This window comes from Pinus tabuliformis, chromosome J (assembly GCF_031772625.1).
Source record: "Pinus tabuliformis cultivar Carrire ecotype Pingquan chromosome J, CPIR1, whole genome shotgun sequence".
Lineage (NCBI taxonomy): Eukaryota > Viridiplantae > Streptophyta > Pinopsida > Pinales > Pinaceae > Pinus > Pinus tabuliformis.
Genome location: NC_142295.1, coordinates 29132689 through 29153577, shown reverse-complemented (window position 1 = coordinate 29153577; position 20889 = coordinate 29132689). Strand labels below are relative to the sequence as shown.

At 38.3% G+C, this 20889-nt stretch overlaps 1 protein-coding gene across 1 annotated transcript in view; it reads right to left on the bottom strand.

Annotated features, from left to right (window-relative positions):
• LOC149225270 (lysM domain receptor-like kinase 3) overlaps positions 1-20889 on the bottom strand; it is a 281606-nt gene that overhangs the window by 144180 nt on the left and 116537 nt on the right. The gene's annotated exons all lie outside the window — the stretch shown is intronic.

Sequence of the window (20889 nt, the reverse complement as noted above, 5' to 3'; positions counted from 1 at the left end):
AGGCCTAGATCTGGACTCTATGTAGATTTCTTCCTCAGATCTGTAGCTGCAAGACAACAATAAAACACCCAAACGATATATACAAAAACCCAGAAAAACCCAAGTCAGAAAACTGAAAAATAATTACAGATCTAGGGAGTGTAAGTCCGAATCCGCTCCCAGATCTGATGATCTGAGGCTCTCAACAGCCAGATCTATCGATTTAGCATGGAAAAAATATTTTTTTTGAATTTTAGAGAAGGTACTGAGCTCAAAACCCTTCATACATCACCCATAAAAAATATCTTATGATAAGCCTGGGATCAAATTAAGTTGGGCTCTTCAGAAAACACGGATCGGGAGTTGGCTGGTTTAGCCGAGAACTTCCCCAAATGCCCGATGATCTAATAATGATCTAATAATCAAGGGTTTCGTACAAAACTCAATTTAACCATCAACATAGAGCGAAAAAACGATAATAAAATTCAGATAAATAGAGATACTTGCTATTATATTCAAAACTTAAATTATCATTCAAACCCCAGCAATTGAGCAAGATACCTGTACTCAAATCGCTCTTCAGAAAGCTATCATCAATGGCTAAAAAGAAATATACACATGAAAATGACACATCTTACAGTATTTCCAGGAAGAGTAACACCAGCAGAAATTTAACCCCAAAGTCCTTCTTTATTGCTCATAAAAAGATTACAAGAGAGCTTTACGCTTAGTACACAATCCAGAGATCGAATGGAACTGACTGACAAATGACCTCCTATTTGAAGATAAATCCTCCAACGGCTAGTTCGAGTGATCCTCGTCAAAGCAATCTCGACCGTTGATGAGGATTAAAATTTCTTTCAATCTCATCCGTCGAAATTTTAAATTATCGAGAAAATTTTTCAATTAAATGCAATTTAATTAATTCAAAAATTAAATTTTTGAATTAATTTCCTCAAAATTTTGACTTTAACTTAACCCCAGGGAACAAAGGCTTGAAATTCAGCAATGTAATCAATTTACCTTAGTCCCTTGACCTCTTAAAATTTAATTTTTAAGGACCAACGAATTTTGCCTTCGAAGAATTTAAATTTACCTAGGACCTAGAATTAATTAAATTTCTGGCTTAGGATTTTAATTAATTTTGGCCAGAAATTTTAATTAATTAACCTATGAGGGGATAAATTATTTTTGTAACCCTCAAGACACTTTACATCATGATTTTTACATTTTTACATCTCAAGGGAGAAGACCCATTTGCAAAAGACCCTCACAGACTACCCAGTTCTGCGACACAAATATAATCTAGCAGATCAAGCAATTTGTAATAAAATAACCTAACCAAATAGTTAGGATTATTCCCAAATCACTTTTACATAGACTCGATCTAGAACACTAGGACTCCCCTAAGATCCCAGTGACAAAATCCATTCCGGCTTTGGGGTAACGTTGAAGGAAAACTCTACCAACCATCCGAGAATGGATCAGTGAGACAAAAAACCTCTTGGAATGTAGATCGTCACCAGAAAAGTAGGTTTACCTAGGTGATTACATACACGACACGGATCTGCTGAGATTATTTACATTATACACATGCAGACTAGGTTTACATTATAAGATGATGATCAAGCTGATGATGATAGTTAGACGGCATGAACACATTGGTCAGGTACTATCCCTTTTGTTAAAAAAGGGAGTGTACTGCTATGAGTCATTGACATGTAGTGGTCAACATCTGGCTCTACTTGGGGACACATTGTTGCACTGGAGGAATGTGAAAATCCAGAATCTGCATCCACGCAACACACGACATAACATAAGTAGCATCCATCCAAAAATCATCATATAACATTAAGCACAGGAAATATATAAGCTCTTCACTTATTAATTAGTCTAACAACATGAAAAACACAAATCTAACTACAAAATGAAATACTGAAATAACAAGGCATAAGGTTAGAAATACAATACAAAGATGCCCCACAGCATCAGATGCGTTCAATATAGTGCATACTAAGCATTTGCCTGCTTTCAGGAAAATCTGTCGACTGTTTCTCGGGTGTGCCATGTCCAATCCTGCATACGGTAGGACTTTTTCCTATCTGAAAATCAAGCTACTTACAGCCATCTAATGCATCAAATCGCTTTCTCATCCTCTTTCTCTTGCGTCTTTTCTTTGTGGCAGGCTATATCATTGATGACGTGGAACATTCTGCTTCAAAACTCTCAGATGAAGTATGTAAGATATGTGTGACATGTCTTTCTTCATTTTCTATCTGATTCTTATTAATTTCCATTTTATCCGGGTCACCTTCAATTAGCCACTTTTCAATGGAACAAATGACCTCCTCATAATAAGATGGAGCTTGCTACAGCAGATAAGGAGGCTTATGATCTGTTGATGTTTCCTTGTTTTTTTCATCCTCTAACTGATGTTGAAGTTTCTGTACCTGTATTGTTATGGCATCCATCTGGCCAGAGTGTTCAACATTCATAGCACTGACTTCCTTGGCATGGTTTTCCTCCATGGTCAATAACTTATTCTGAAGACATATCTGACCAGCTTCCACATCTTTTATTACCTTTTCATTCTTTGCTTTCATGCCCATGAAACAATTGTGCATATAGTTTATCTCTTTCTTATGATTTGCTTGCGTGGTAGCTAATCATGGCAGAGAAATTAATTCTATGTAAAGCAAGTTATTAACTATGGATGAAGAAATGACCATCATGAGATTCGATTATAATGTCAGTCCTCATATCCTCCATATTCTGAGCACACTTCTCTACTATGGTGGTTATGTGATTGGAGTGTTTAATTTTCATGATTTCCATCTCCTCATCACGTTTTTCCAGTTGAGTGTATAAAGTTCTCATATCCTTGACGTAATCAGTTACAATTTTTTCTTGATTAAGCCCCATATTTTTTACCAGTTGTGTTTGATTGAACTGCATGTCTTTAACCAACTGCTTTAGCTCTTCTATAATTTGCTTATCATTTTCCCTTTCATTGTCGACACTGATTTGACAACTTGTCCTTGTTTCTCCATTGTCATGGATTTGACTTGCAACTGTACAAGTGTATGGCACATTCTGATATGGAGAATTGCCTTGAAATCTTTAATTGACAGTTGGATCCTTTACAAGATCACTTTCATTCTGTTGCATAATTTTAGGGGCACAAGGCGAGCTACCTTGATAACCATATCTATCTGTAAAAGCATTGGCGATGTCTTGTAAAGAAGCGAAAGAATCTTCAGGACAATTATTAAACCAATTCAAAGCATCACCCTCTAAAGAAAAGGAAAATAAACGTATTTTGACATCTTCATGATCACACTGGGGAGAACTACAATATCTGAGTATTGTATGAGTAAACCTGCATAGATGCTTTCTAACAGCGACTGAATCACCACCCGAGAACAAAGACAATTTATGAATGGCCACTTCCAGAATATCATGGAGAAAATCAGTAAAATGACATGGGGTAAACGAATCATCCATGATGACTTGCCTGAAGGGATAATGAGGGACCAAATGGATGCTAGAGAGAGACCCCTACTCAAGAAAATCAAGAGATCCACAAGAAACGAGCTTTTAGTAGAAATTCTTGTAAGAAATGAAAGAAGTGGAGTCGCCACTTGAACATGAATCTAACTCCAGGATCCAAAAGGTAACAAACAACCCGATATAAAGGAGGGCTTCTTGTCTAAGAAATAATAAATGAAAGAAGTGGAGTCGCCACCCAAACAAGAAACGAACCGAAATGTCCAGGTGCTAAAAGTGCAGATGAAACAATTAATGAGATGACGAAAGATAGGGCGATGAAAAGATCAAATGACGCCAGGATATGTTGTGCTGCTTGACAGGGTAATGAATGGCGGGAAAGATGAGATGATTAAAACAATGTCGAAGAAACCAAGGACATAAAAAACTCTATCCCAGGTGGCAATGCCAAGGAGAGTTGACTTTGCCGGCTCGAATGAGAGATGAGAAAGATGAAAGATGAATGTTGAAGAGCCAAGGCCCAATAAATCGGTCCCCGACAACGGCGCCAAAAAATGTTGTCGCACAAAGTGTTTAGGCACCACAACAACGCTCAGAGTGAGGGCTGTCACTCTTGATCCTTACTCACTCTGTTTAGACTCTCTCCTAGGCAAGTCAAGGGGGGTAGTCCCTAGGTAAATGGATGAGGGTAGCCTGTGAAAAATGGGCTCCAGGAGACTTTAATGATTAATTTAGATGAATAGATTAAATGCCAACGTAAACAAAACACGACCACAAGATAGAAACAATTATAGACCAGTGCCTTTATGCTAATTTAACTGTAGATAAAGTAAAACAAGTTATCCAGAACATTTTACAAATATGTGACGAAAAATGGCAATCATGAATAATCAATATAAATGCCCAAAACTGTATCACGCAAGATATTCTAGATTTAAGATGATTATCATTAATGACCAAGATCCAGAATTAATTAATTTTCTCCAACAGTAAATATAACTTAAAACACTTATTGTACTTTGACCGTAGGAAAATCATAAAAATGCATTTAATGACCAAATAACACCAAGGAACTTTAGGTTTAAATTTTAATTATTCCTTAGGCAATAACTGAAGAAGTAAAACAAATCAACGGATTAAAAAAAATCGAAATTGAAATTTTTAATGGGCCATAGGCCACATTAAAAATTTTAATGTTTAAGCGAAATCCCCTTAATTTATTTCATTTTCCTTAGTCACAAATTTAAAAAAAAATAGAATTTTTTAATGTTTAGGATTTTTAGGTTTTTTTCAAAAATGTTATAAATTTTTTAAACTTTTAGAATTTTGTAATTTTTTATGATTTTTAATAAAATTTTTAAATTAGAAATTAAAAAAAAAGGAAAAAATAAAATAAAAATAAAAATGTCAAAAGGTTAGTTTTTTAAAAGTTTTATTTAAATGTTTTAGATTTTTCATTTTCTTTATTTTTTAATGTTTTTAGATTTTATGTTTTTTAAATGTTTTTAGATTTTAGAATTTAAATTTTGTTTAGGATTTTAGATTTTTTTTTTTTAATCTTAAAAGAATCAAACTAAAAAAATATAAAATCAAATTTAAGAATTAAATGGAGCCTAACCTAAGTCTAAAATCAAAAAAAAAAAGAGTACCTACGCTAACCCTAACCATATACAAACTTAAAAGTAAATTTAAAAAAATGAATTAACAAAAGTAAAACCTAACCAAACTAAACGCATACATAGTATTGAAAATGAAAATCGTAAATGTTGAGTTTGTGCAAGACGGCGACAGCGTGAGGAGACTGAGGGAGAATACGCAGGTCAGCAAGGATAGAAGGATGGCACCGCGGGAGAGGAGACTGCGCGCAGTCTCCTGATGGAGAGGGTTGTGCGAAGGAGGCAATACGCAGGTTATAGCAGCGGAATGGAAGAAGACTTCAGGTGAGAACTGCATGAAGGACAATGGCAACAGAGGGAGCTCACGTGGACAGTGGCACACGCTAACAGGGATGGACAACAAAATGCAAGGCGGAAGAGCTAACAAATGAGGAAGAAGACCAAGGGAAAAACGCGGGGATGGGCAGCTATGCTTTTTTTTTTTGTGTGTGTGCAGGTTGAAGGCTTCAACGGCATGAGGATTTCGGGCAGCAAAAAAGAGCAAAGATGTTTGTTGTTTGCAGGTGAAGCATGGTTGCGAGCAAGGTTTAAGCGATGGAGTATGGCAGCATTTGAGCAACAAGCATATGGGAAGGAGTTGCGTATAGAAGAGAGGGCGGATTGATGGGCAACGTAGAGAGCTATGTAGTGAAGACCGAGGAATCTGCAAGCTATGGCAGTGACAGAAATGAGGCTTTGAATGCAGAAGGAAAACAAAAATAATAGAGGGAAAAAAGTGAAGGCTCCTAAAAAAAAAATTGAAATTTGAACACTGAACCCAAAAACTCAGATAGCAAACAAATCTGCAAAATGGTAGCCCAAAAACCTTTGAAAAAAAAAACTTCCTAGAAATCTTAATTAAAATTTTAAATCCTTCTGCTTCAAATTTATTTATGAAACCCTCACAAGATTTCCAGATTTGAGAATTTTGGAAACCTTACAAAATTTTCCAGATTTAAAAAAAATAAAAAATAAAATAAAATAAAATTAATAACCCTTGGACTGCAAAAAATCTGGATTCTGGACAGTGTCCCTGCAAAATGATTGTAATGACCCCAAGAGATCCAGATCTTACCCTCCAGGGCCTAGATCTGGACTCTATGCAGATTTCTTCCTCAGATCTGTCGCTGCAAGACAACAATAAAACACCCAAACGATATATACAAAAACCCAAAAAAAACCCCAAGTCAGAAACCTATAAAATAATTACAGATCTATGTACATAAATGGCAGATCTATCAGATCTAGGGAGTGTGAGTCCAACTCTGCTCCCAGATTTGATGATCTGAGGCTATCAACAGCCAGATCTATCGATTTAGCACGGAAAAATTAAATTTTTTGAATTTTAGAGGAGGTACTAAGCTCAAAACCCTTCATGCATCACCCATAAAAAATATCTTATGATAAGCCCGGGATCAAATTAAATTGGACTCTTCAGAAAACACGGATTGAGAATTGGCTGGTTCAGCCGAGAACTTCCCCAAACTCCCGATGATTTAATAATCAAGGATTTCCTACAAAACACAATTTAACCATCAACATAGAGCAAAAAAAAGATAATAAAATTTAGATAAATAAAGATACCTACTATTATATTCAAAACTTAAATTATCATTTAAACCCCAGTGACTGAGCAAGATACCTGTACTCAAATCGCTCTTCAGAAAGCTATCATCAATGGCTAAAAAGAAATCTATGCATGAAAATGACACATCTTACAGTATTTCCAGGAAGAGTAACACCAGCAGAAATTTAACCCCAAAGTCTTTCTTTATTGCTCATAAAAAGATTACAAGAAAGCTTTTCGCTTAGTACATGATCCAAAGATCGGATGGAAGTGACTGACAAATGACCTCCTATTTAAAGATAAATCCTCCAACGGCCAGTTCGAGTGATCCTCGTCAAAGCAATCTCGACCGTTGATGAGGATTAAAATTTCTTTTAATCTCATCCGTCGAAATTTTAAATTATCGAGGAAATTCGAATTTTTCAATTAAATGCATTTTAATTAATTCAAAAATTAAATTTTTGAATTAATTTCCTCAAAATTTTGACTTTGACTTAACCCCAGGGAACAAAGGCTTAAAATTTAGCAAAATAATCAATTTACCTTAGCCCCTTGAGCTCTTAAAATTAATTTTTAAGGACCAATGAATTTTGCCTTCAGAGAATTTAAATTTACCTAGGACCTAGAATTAATTAAATTTCTGGCTTAGGATTTTAATTAATTTTGGCCAGAAATTTTAATTAATTTACCTATGAGGGGATAAATTATTTTTGTAACCCTCAAGACACTTTACATCATGATTTTTACATTTTTACATCTCAAGGGAGAAGACCCATTTGCAAAAGACCCTCACAGACTACCCAGTTCTGCGACACAAATATAATCTAGCAGATCAAGCAATTTGTAATAAAATAACCTAACCAAATAGTTAGGATTATTCCCAAATCACTTTTACATAGACTCAATCTAGAACACTAGGACTCCCCTAAGATCCTAGTGACAAAATCCATTCCGACTTTGGGGTAAGGCTGAAGGAAAACTCTGTCGACCATCCGAGAATGGATCGGTGAGACAAAAAACCTCTCGGAATGTAGATCGTCACCAGAAAAGTAGGTTTACCTAGGTGATTACATACACGACACGGATCTGCTAAGATTATTTACATTATACACATGTAGACTGGGTTTACATTATAAAATGATGATCAAGATGATGATGATAGTTAGACGGCATGAACACATTGGTCAGGCACTATCCCTTTTGTCAAAAAAGGGGATGTACTGCTATGGGTCGTTGACACGTAGTGGTCAACAGGGTATAAGGGTAAATATTAGTAACTGGAAAGCATCTTTAGAGTGAGAACATATTTATGTTTTTTATTAAAGACATAAAATTTGTCGTGCCTTTTATGTAAAGGTGGAGATATAAGAATTTATATGTCTTAAAGATTAATGCTTTTCTAAATGGGGCATCTCCATCTTTATGAGCATTATAGTGAGATTGAAGAAGCATTTATTTTTGTAAAAGGAGGTTGGAGACATTTTTAAGGACGGAAAATTTTGGCTTTAGATGTGGTTGTTATCATTGTAAGAGGAATATCACCATGAGATCAAAATTTTATTTTGCTCCTTGTCCTAGACAACCCCAAAATTGAATAAGGGAATCTAAGGGATGTTGTGTCGATGTTATTCTAATGCTTGTGATACTACAATTCTAAAAGTCAAGACATTGTAATCACTCTTTTAGGGTGCATGATTGGTAGTACCTGTCACCCTAAAGCGACATAAAATCAAGCAAGCATGACAAACATGCAAGAAAGCATGACAAGTGAAAATTGGTTTAAAGGAGGAAAATGTCTACAAAAAACATCTCAAGAAATCAAGGATTTGCAAGAGTATAACCATGAATTGCAAAACAAAGTTAAAGCACTTGAGTGGGCCTTACAATAGAAACAAACCATCATTATTCACATGGTAGATACACTATAGTCAAAAAATAATCTTCAAAGTGATCTAGTTATGAAAGATCAATTGATTGATACATTTCAGATAAAATTAAGAGAAAAACAAGATCAACTTGATGATATAACATCTACAGCGGAGATAGATGGAATTTGTGACATAAAGGACCTCATACAAAAACCTAATGCAATTTGTGATACAAATGAGCTCATCCAAAATATTGATGCAAGTTGTGACACACAGGAGCTATTAGTGAAAATTGATGAAACATGTGATACAAAATATCTTATTCAAAAATTTGATTCAGCATGTGAAACTTGCAAATGGTTGATGCTCATTGTGATACAGAAGACGTATGGAATCATATAGTGAATTAATGAAGAAAACAATGAATGAAGATGAGTCTCAAGCATAGAATGATGGCATCAGTAGTAGTAAAAGCCAACATGAAGAAGGAAAAGAAAAATGTCAAGAGCTTTCCAAGATGTTTGTCCCACCTTGGGAAGAGATATCATTTAATATAAATCGACATGGCTTCAAATGTGACAATAAACAACTTGCATATTGAGCGCAAGATTTCTTGAATATTTCCATAATCTTAAAAGCAAATGCCAACATTGTCAAAGAGTTGGTCACATCGAGAGTCGATGTTCTGATCTCCATCCTTGTCTTTATTGCAGAAGACAAATCACTTATAAAAAAAAATTGAAAGAAGAAGCAAGTTAAAAAGACAATTCATTATGGATAGATAAATTCATGATGGAATCAAGAGGTAAAGAAGTTGCATCAGTATTATTTCCTAGTCAAGACAGATAAAGACATAAAAAAAACAAGAAAAAGCAAGAAGCTATCAAAAAATTATTAAAGATGATTTTGGGCATAAGCCAAATGCAATTCTATAAATTCTCTAAACTCAAATATGGTACTCTCCACACCTCAAAGGGGGGCAGGCATTGATAGAAAGAAACTCTCCTACACCTTTAAGAAGAGGATTAAATTGATGAAGTGAAGACGGTTAGTGATGAACCAGAAACCATCACATTATTCAAATCAGATTAGTTAGTGGTCATCTAAAAGCCACCACATTATTCAAAGCAAATTGGTTAGTGGTCGTCTAGAAACCACCACATTGGTTAGTGGATCCTTTCCTAAATGAACTATTGAAAAAATTCTCATGTTGCACCTGACAAGGGGGAATATCAAATATTAGGCTTCAAGATTCAAAGTCAATCAAAATTCAATCAACATTTGGAAATTTTAGCATAGCAACTAGTCTCCTCAACAACAATCATTTCAGTGATTCATTGATGATGTTCAAACATAATACTTGTTCACTTCTAGACATCCACATATTGGCATTTTTTCAGGTATATCTTTGTTGAAGCTCAATTCAGCAGTTTAATATTGAAAATAACAAAAGTTATTTGTACAATTATTCAAACTTGTGATTGAGGGGTGAATGTTAGACAGAGTCCCTAGACAATCACAAAGTTTGAGACCACACACACATGAGTTGAAAACCTTATCCTTGATGAGATGTTGACATGATCCATTGATGAGTTGTCAATGAGATCAAGATCTAGAATGGTCTAAGTGATGTATTGTAAATTCAGATCTTGAGATCGGTACAATGAGTAATAGAATGGCATAAGGACTGTTCCGTCACTTTTCTTATCTTGTCTTGCTTGCCTAATTCTTAACATCTTCATCTTATACTATTAGCTCCTGCAATATTGTTAAAATTGGAAACTAGGGCCAAAATCCATGTGGGTCATCTTATTTATGGAAGCTGATATTTTTTTTGGATCCCTCTCATCAAGAGGTGTAGGATTGATCTAAAGATCATCCAATTCCGATAAGTATTCATGGAGTTATGAATTTATTTGCGTTATAAGACAATTCGTCAAGGTCGGCCAGCAACCAAATAAACCTCACTTGTGCTCAACGTTTTAGTATAAATAGAGGTGGCCTTTAAGTCATTTCAACACACTTGGGATCTCTTCCTCTCTCTACTTGTCTTTCGGTTTTAGTAGGAGGAGAGATCCTAAGGAACAACAATGCCCTGATCTAGAGTGCAGAAAGCCGGAAAAGTCGGAACTACCGGAAAAGCTGAAAAAGCGGGAAAAGTCGGAAAAGTTGGAACTATTGAAAAAGCCGGAACTGCCGGAAAAGCCAGAAATGCTGGAAAAGCCGGAATTGCCAGAAAAGCCGGAAATGTCGAAACTGCTGGAACTACCAGAAAGCCGAAAAATCAAGGAATGCCGAAAAAGCCGAAATTGCCGGAAAAGCCGAAACTGCTAGAAAAGTCGGAAAAGCCGGAACTGCCGGAAAAGTCGGAAATGCTGGAAAAGCCGGAACTGCTAGAAAAGTCGGAAAAGCCGGAAATGCCAGCACTGCCGGAAATGCCGGAAAAGCCGGAACTGCCAGAAAAGCCGGAAAAGCTAGAACTGTCGGAACTGCCAGAAATGCCAAAAAAGTCGGAATTGCCAGAAAAGCCGGAAAAGCCGAAAATGCCGGAACTGTCAGAAAAGTTGGAACGGCCGGCATTGTTGGGACTGCCGAAATTGCCGAGAACAACCAGAATTGTCGGAACTGCCGGGAACAGCCGAAACTGCCAGAACTGTCGGGAACTGCCGAAACAGCCGGAGCATCTGTCTCCCAAGGAGAGCAACATGCAAGGGACAGCTAACTAACATTGGGACAATTGTATGGTACTTAGCAGCAAATACACCAAGCATGCAATGTTACAGCTAGCATGCAAGGGATGACTAGCATGCAACAACAAGCATGCTAGGGACAACAAGCAAGCAAGGGACAACAAGCAAGCAAGGTGCAGCCAACACATAGGTCAGGATGGCAACATGGTGCAGCAATGGCACATAATGGAGTACAGTGATGGGTATAGTCATGATTAATGAAGCGTGATGAGATGCAACATATTGATGATGGGTGCAGCATGGTGCAGTGCGGTGAGGTGCAGCGTGATGACGAATGCAGCACAACGATAGGTGAAGGAGTCACCTCGGAGAATTAGTTGAAGCAGTATGTCTTTAACTGATCTCATGTATCATCTTCTTAGAGATGATCTATGCTCTTATCTAGATAACTCAAAGTGTTGACTTCTGTTGTAAACGTACTCTCTCTCTCTCTACTGAACTATTGAAGAACATATAAGAATAATTGATCAATGGTTTCCCCACATTGGGGTTTGTCCCTGGCTAGCGCCACATCTTGTGTCCTCTTGTCTTGGCTTGTCTTCTGCGATTTATGTTTATGTTCTATCTACAGTTTACTTTAATGCTGATATGATTGCTAATCTGGAAAAGATATGGAGCTAACTGTGAAAATTGAAATAAATTGCTCTAAGCATAGAACATACCTAAAATTAACAAATATTCATAATGGAAAATTAACAGTAATACCAAAACAATGTACAAGGAACAACAAAATAGACAAAGAATCACAACCCAAATCAAAACACAATAGACACCAGCAAAAGATTCTGAGCCATTTTATTAATATATTGAGAACAGGTACATAAAATGAGTTGAAATGATAGAACCTGGGCTTGCTATGCAAGCTGAGCAAAACCTAGAAAAGATAGCCCGAAACCAAGTGCGGAAGAGTCCCAAGAGTAATCTGCGCACTACCTATAGATAATTTGTTGTTGGATGGAATGTTTATCTCACGCTGAATACTCCTTGGAATGCTCTAAAACTTTAGCCCTAGACTCCTCTCACCAAACCCACAAAAACCCATAAATGGTTTACGCTGAATCCATATGATGAAGAAGCCCTCCAAAAGGGTGCAAATGGCTCTCTGGCTAGCTATATTACCTACTGAAATTATGCCCTGTATACTTCTTAGAAAATTCTAAAACTTTAATCTGAGCCTCTCCTCCAAATATCCACGAAAACCCAGAAAATATTTGGCTCCATCTCAAGCTGAGAGGAAACCCACAAAATGGTGCAAGTTGTCTAGCTAACTGTTGCTACATTCTGCCAAAAGAATTATTTGTTGGAAGAATCCACAGCCTCCTCCACTAAAGATTCCATTCTCCACTAAAAATCTCCCTCCTAGAATGCCAAAACCACCAGTGTTCTAGCCTCCCAATCTGCTCCTCTCTATACTTGTGCATGCTCTACAAGAAAGGTCCACGCACTGCCAAAATCAAGATAAATTCGGCCCTCAATATCCTTGCACTTAAGCCCTGCAAATGCATCACAAAATCTTCAGCATAAGATAGGAAAATCTTCGGCAAATTGGTTGGTCTTCTATCTTGCTATAGTTGATCCCTGGATGCACAATTTGAACTGCCTCTGCACCAAGGAAATGCACAAAACTAGGGAAAAACTCTTGCAATGAAACTCTATGAGTGCCCATAATAAACACTCAAATTTCCTCATTAGGGAGACACTTGAATTTCTCTTAAATGAGGGTGGAAATTCCGCTTGGAACTCTTGTGCTAAACAACACTTCTCTTCTTGTGCTAAACAACTCCAAGAGAAGATGAAAGGTGAAGTGTAATAGTCAAAAGATGATCAACAAATGAGTCCATCCTCCTTTTATAATTTCTCCCCATGCTTCTAGACTCCTTTTTAATATTATTTAATTCGTGGGGGCCATTTTCTACTAATTGACTTTTGCTGCCATTTTATAAAAGTATAATTTGCTGCCATTCTCCATTAAAATAATACTTGCCACTTTTCACCAATAATATTTGCCCCTTTTTAATTAATATTACCAAAATTGGGACAAATTCCTTAGTAATTCCCATGCTCACAAAATTGGGGATATTACAGTCCTCCTCACCAAAAATTACTTACCCTCAAGCAATGCTTGAATAACTGCTCCTCTCTGCTGACCCAAATTTTCACTGCAAACAAAATCGGGGTTCCAAATGTGCCACTAAGTCACCCTGAATCATGTGCACCATCCTGTCATAATGAATCCCTCAATATTAGGGTCCCGAGTCATCCAACTCAATGTGCACTCCTTTCCCCACAAAACACAATCACCAGAAACACTATGCATAATGTTAGTAAGTAGAGCACCATGATCACGTGGTATCCTGACCAACTCCTCAAGAAGTTGTCTTGCTGAAAAACCAATCTCATGCACTAGAGTAGACTCCTGAAGATATAATCCAACATCCGGGGAGATGAGTCCTCGCCTGTCTGAACTCTCTGTGATCTCCTCTTGTTGATCATGTTGGCCGTACTGGTGAAATGGATCGTGTTATCTGCATATCACTAGGGAGTGAAATGCTCTCTGTGAATCTAACACCCAATGGAAGGTCTATTTGATCTCCTCCTGCAAAAAATAGCTCATCCCTAAGGGTAGGTAAGTTGTCAAGCCCTAAAATGTTGGGGTCCCATGCTAGTCCCAAAAGAATGCCACCATGCTAACGCTGCACCACTCTAACTATAACTGACTGCCCATCGTGTGCACATTGTATCCTCCTCTCTTGGAACTTGATGGCGAAATATCTGTAAAGACTAAACACATCCTGCCCAAGCATCTCCATGATGTCAAAGCCTACCCATCCAAAGCTAACCCCAAACCTGAACAGCAACAACGAAAGCCTACCTCGCCATATGATGAAGGCCTCGGCGAACCCCCATGTGTCAACCCAAGACTGAACTAGGTCACTCAATGCGATGATTCCACTCATCACAAGATAGAGCAATCTATCAACCAACTGAATCCCTAGAACCCAAAGCTAGATCTACTACAGCATAGCTCTGACAATTGTTGGAACCCCTCTATGCCTCGTCTCCACTCCCTATATGCAATCAATGTATAAACTCCATATATCATGAATCCATTTGGTGCATGCAAAACTGCCCTGCAACTGCCATACCACACAGTGAGATCTGCTACCTTGTCTTCTGATGGCACACCCCAATACTGTCTAGAGTCTAAACTGACGTTGCACATAACGAGGACGAAGCGGGGACGCAAAAGTGTCATTTTCCAAAAATCTAGGAAGCGAATCATCTCGCAAGCGTCTACTATATATATATATATATATATATATATATATATATATATATATAGATATATATATATATAGATATAGATATATATATATGCATTTATATTCAAAACAAACATCCCAAATACCAAATTAGTTGTAGAAGACATGAAAACATGCATATTTTTACATAAATCAAGATAGATATGGCATCCATGATTCCATTGTACATCAATGATTAATTATTTGAGCATCAACCATCTATATTCTAGCAATTACAAACATACATCAAATTTTTAAGCATATTATAAAACATAAAGCATATTATCTAGCAAGTGAGCAACTATCAACATTAGTCATGTCCAAAATTCAAATAATAATGTTTACAAAATAGGCCACTTGGCCACCACCAAGACAAAAAAGTTCAAATTCACAACAAGCCTACAAGTTTAATCTATGACAAAAGCAGTAAATTCTGAATATATCTACTAATCTCTCCTCCTTCCACCACGAAGAGTACGTGGCAGTGGGCCTCCACGTGGTGGCAATGAAGAAGATGATGGTTGTGGAAGTTGTGGCACTGAAACTGATGAAGACGAAGCCCCTGTTGTTGGTGTTGAACCATGGAACCAAGGGACCAGATGGGGGTGGCATCTCAACTCGATCATCATCATCATCCTGGATAAGAGCATCCTCTAATTTCTCTATTTGCAACACTCCATCCTCCAAATTGGACTCCTCTGGGTTCCTGTCCCAAACCTTAAGGTCTTTATTAGTCTTTGCATCATCACAATAATGGGACAACAATAACAAGTTGTAATGAACATAAACCAAGCTCTTTTCTCAGTCTAAACTCAACCTGTTCCTCTTAACACTGTGGATGAAAGAATAAGAGCTCCAACACCTCTCTGCAGAAGAAGTGTTTACCACCTGTGATAGCACCCACAATGCCAAAGTTTGTAGAAGTGGAGTAGGACCTCCATGAATGTTCCACCACTCAAGAGAAGAAAAAGTCTCTCGATCTCTAATTGCATGCATGCTCCCAAATGGACCAGTGTTAAGTGTATAGTTGCTCAATTGTTTCCGTACCATGGCAACCTCCTCCTCATCAGGGACTAATTTATCCAATGCAATCATATATTTTTCTAGGACCTCTGGATCTAGGTGTGGTTTTCTCCTGCTCCCCCCCCAGGTGCTGGTGTTGACAGCCATGATGGATGATAATATTTAGGTGTCAAAACATATGCTAATGGATGCAATGGAACATTTAGCATATCCCATCGTTTTTCCACCTCTACACAAATATAATTGTACAAGGTGATATCTCTAGGCTTAATAATGTCTTTAATCTGCCCCAACATGCTATCCATTTGCTCATACACCTCCCCAATTATTGGCCGATCTGAATCTGCAAACTTGATGATGTAATAAATTGGTTTGGTGAATTGCAAAACATATTTAACCTATGACCAAAAGTACATGTCAAGAATAGTGTCCTTGGCTACATTAGCACCATCTCTATCAGTGTTAATTTCCTCCCATGATTCAGAGGTCTCCATATTAGTTAAAGCTTGTCTCACCTTCACTAGCCGCCTAAAGGTGAGGTAATAACTTGCAAATCTTGTTTTTGCAAGTTTAAGCAATTGTAACTTGGAGTAAGTGCCATAGAAGTAGTTTAGCCTTGTATGCCTTGTGATAAATTTAATGAGTTGCTTCCCTCTCTTGTAAATCTCATAAATCCACCCACATTCTTTATGCTTTACAATATCATGCATCAAAAGGTTCAATGTGTGCACCAAAGACCCAGACCAAAAGATGTGTGGATGAGTACGCTCAATAACTTTTCCTCTTGCATTACAATTTGTTGCATTATCTGTGATCACTTGATCCAAATCGGATCCATAAAGAACTGTCAAGGAACCATGACTGTATCAGGTCGGGACAAATCTCTAAAGAATCCAAAACAGTGATCAAAAACACCCGAAACCAGTGGCAATGGCAGCCAGCGTGGAACAACGAGGACCTCGGTCAAAGCGCGCTAACCGAGGCCCATGGACACTGTGCGAGAGGTCAAAGTAGCCCCTGGGAGCCCCAGATCGGGAAAATAAGGAGGTTTTTGATGCACGATTAGCGCATCGCTGGGCGAACACGGCCGAAATGGAATATCCTTGAGCACTCGGTCGCGTCGGGAGCCAAAGAACCGCGGGCGAAAAGGCAAAAGTACTAAAAGGACAAAGCGAGACCCGCGCTCTGGAAAAACCATCGGTATTGATCGAGGCGCCCTCAAACGGTAAGTGGTTTTGGACGAGAGCGGAGCGATCCCACTCAACGATCGACGCGTGGCAAGTGGAAGCGAGAGAAAACCGTCGTTGATCGCGCACTATCGGTCGAGCAAGTCAACCGCGCGAAACGTGCATATGATGTTGGATGTGGGGGACCCAAATCAGACAGCTGAGATCGCGCCCAATGGAGGAAGCGGAATCGACGAAGGAATGAGCCGCGATTTAGAAGGATTTGGAATCCGTTTGACCGCCACGGTGGAGGAAGACTTCATCCACGACGTAACTGAAGAAATGAACCGACGAAGCAGGCTGGCGCCGTTTAGAGGAGGACATGTGGCCACTCCCTGAGCACTGATGATGACACCGAACAAGGAACTCCAAGCGCAGCTGCAGAAGGTGAATCGACAGAGGCGGAAGAGGAACCGAACAGTCTTGGAACATATGGCTTCAAAGCCATGAACAGAGAGAAGACAGTCAGTCGAGAGATCGAGAGAGACAGAGAACCCCAGAGAGACAGAAAAAGAGACCAGAATCCCGAGAGGAGGACGAAACACAGAGAAAGAAGACAGTGAAGCACAAGCAGAAAGAGGACAGAGAGCCGAGCTGACCAGAGGCAGCATCGAGCACCAGAGGCTTGAGAGATCAGAGGCATCCCAGAGAGGATCTGTCCGGACTGAGCACCACATTGGGCTCTTTCCACTGTACACCAGAAGGTCACAGAACTGGTAGGAAGAAGAAGTTTGTGTACTCAAATGGCTTGGGGAATCCAAGAACCACCCTGCCAAGCAAATCTACTTCAGGAGACTCATAGTTAGTCCCTGTATTGTAATTCTCTGCTTAAAGACACAATAAAACAAGGCCACCACTGAGAGTTGGACCGGAGATGTAGCCCTCGAGAATAGCGTGAACTCCTTAAATTTCGTGTCTTTGTGTTGCTTACTGTATTTCTCTGTTGTCTTTCCATTTAAATGTCTGTGTATATGCTATCTGATCGATCCGTTGCTTCAATAACACAGAACACACACACCAGCACATGCTGTAATACCTTTGTTTAATAAATCTTCAATTGATGTCACTCATAGGGTGAATATCAGATCAAGTGGTATCAGAGCTCTAGGCTGTAAGGTTAGACAAGCTTGTGTTGGTTTAGCTATGAATGCTCACTAGATCAAAGCTCAAATTAGAAGAAGGAGAGTTGGTGGAAACTAATCCTAAAATTGGGAGAGTCTATTCTTGGAAGACAATGTCAGAGGAAGGTTCTGTGGGGCCAGACCCTCAATTCATAGAAAGTTTCCTAGCTATAAAGTCTATGGTAGAAGAAATGTATAGGGACTTTAGAAAGCATAAGGTTGAAGACTCCTCAGGTTCTAAACAAGATAAAGAAGAAGATGAGTCTCACTACCAAGACCACTCCAAAGGAAAGGGGAAAGAGGAAAGCTTTCTCACACCTCCTAATAGCCCTGTGCATAATAAGAAAGCATCTTTGATTAAGCTAGATGTTAAATTTGATTTGCCTATATATGATGGAGAGCTAAATGCTGAAAAGTTGGACAATTGGATTAGACAAATTGATGTGTATTGCAGGGTACAGAACATAGACTCAGACAAGAGTAAGATTCAGCTGGCAAGCCTACGCCTAGGAGGCACTGCCTTGGTTTGGTGGGAAGGCAGAACCCAAGCTGATATGAAAAGACATGGTAAGACCATCTCTGTCTGGAGTGAATTTGTTGCTGCAATCAAAAAGCAGTTCTATCCATTGGCCTACATGCAACAAGCCATGATGAGTTGGCAAACTCTTCGACAGTTGAAAGGGCAAAGTGTGCAAGGGTATACTCAAGAATTCAGAAAGAGAGCATTGATGTTGGGTATCTCATTAGACTCACCAGAGACTCTTTTGAAGTATATTGGTGGTCTACACAGCTACATGAGGCATACCATCCTCATGTTTAATCCCACTAGTATAGATGAGGTATCTGTACAAGCTACTCATCTAGAAGCTAGAGGAAAGAATGGAAATCCAGAAGTTGGGGGACCATCCCAACCCACTATAAGCAAGAGCAAGGAGAAAAGAAAGCAGAAGTGGAAAGCAAGGAAGGCTAACACTGCACAAAAAAGCAAAGCTTCATGCACTCACTGTAAAAAGGATGGGCATGATGATGACCATTGTTGGATTCTACATCCAGAGCTGAGACCTAAGAAGTCCGAGGGCAAGAAGAAGAAGACTATTGCAGCTATTCAGAAAGATTTGGGGTCAGACTCAGGAGATGAAACAACTATAGCAGTCACAAGTATAAAAGGTAAGAATTCTGAAGCATCTACTGGTAATTCTGCTCAATCTGCTATTGATGAAGAAAATGAGAAAAAAAGACGAGCTTTTCCATATTTGAGTTGTTTCCAAAAATCAAAAGATTGATACTTTGTTTGATAGTGGCTCACAAGTAAATCTAATTTCTGAAGCAATTGTAAAGAAATTGGGATTAGCAACTACACCTCACAAGAAACCATACCCATTAGGATGGTTGAATGATAAAGCACAACTACAAGTGACTAGACAGTGCAAACTCAAGTTTTCTTTTGGGTCAGCATTTGTAGATGAGGTTGAGTTAGACATAATTCCTTTGGATATATGTGGAATTGTTTTAGGAAGCCCTTACTTGTATGATAGAAAGGCTATTTTGTACAGAGCTGAGAACAAGTATCTACTTGTTAAAGATGGAATCGAATACTTTGTAAGAGCTCATAAGCTCAAGAATAATTATACTCTCATAAACTCAGGGCAGATGAAAAGAATGATAAATTCATGCAAACAATTCTTACTGATGGTTGTAAAGGAAAAGAAACCTGATAAAACCAATGTATTTGAGGGTTGTAATGCTGAACAACAAGCTGATATAGAAAAGGTTGTTTCACAGTATAATGTCTTGTTTCAAGAACCTAAAGGTCTGCCACCCAAAAAGGGAATAGTACATGATATTATTTTGCAGCAAGATGTTCCATTGCCTAACATTGGGATGTACAGGTTGTCTGCTTTAGAGAATGCTAAAATCAAGAAGCAGGTGCAGGAATTGCTCGAGAAAGGGTTCATCAGGCCTAGCACATCACCATGTGGGTCACCAATCGTTTTGGTGAGAAAGAAAGATGGCTCGTGGAGAATGTGCATTGATTACCGAGCACTGAATAATATAACAATCAAAAATCGTTATCCCTTCCTCGCATAGGTGATCTTTTAGATCAATTAAAAGAAGTTGTTTATTTCACCAAGCTGGATTTGCACAGTGGATACCATCAGGTCAGAGTTGCAGAGCAAGATGCATAGAAAACTGCTTTCAAAACAAAGCAGGGATTGTATGAATGGTTGGTTATGTCGTTTGGCTTGACCAATGCCCCTGCTACTTTCATGAGATTAATGAATGATGTACTCAGACCTTTTCTTGATGATTTTGTTATTGTGTATCTGGATGACATTCTGGTTTTTAGTAAAACATGGGAAGAACATTTAAAGCATGTTAAGCAGACATTAGATGTTTTGAAAAGAGAAAAACTTTATGTTAAACTCTCAAAATGTCAATTTGGCAAAACATCTCTAAACTACTTGGTTCATATAGTAGGGGGAGGTGAATTGAAAATAGATCCCTCTAAAGTGGCAGTCATTGTGAACTGGCCTAAACCCAGGTCTGCTACAGAGGTGAGAAGCTTCTTAGGAGCAGCACAGTATTAGAGGAAGTTTATTTCTAACTTTTCCTCAATTGCAGCTACTTTACATGCTTTAATAGGATTGAATAAGGTGTTTCAGTGGGGAGGCAAACATCAGAAAGCCTTCGACACCTTGAAAGAAAGATTAGTACAGCACCTGTACTAGCACTGCCAGATCTACAAAGACCATTTGAGATCCAAACTGATGCCAGTGACTATGCCATGGGAGCAGTGTTGACACAGCACGGTAAACCCATATGTTATCATTCTGAGACTTTTAATCCTGCAGTAGTTAACTATCCTACATATGATAAAGAATTGTATGCAT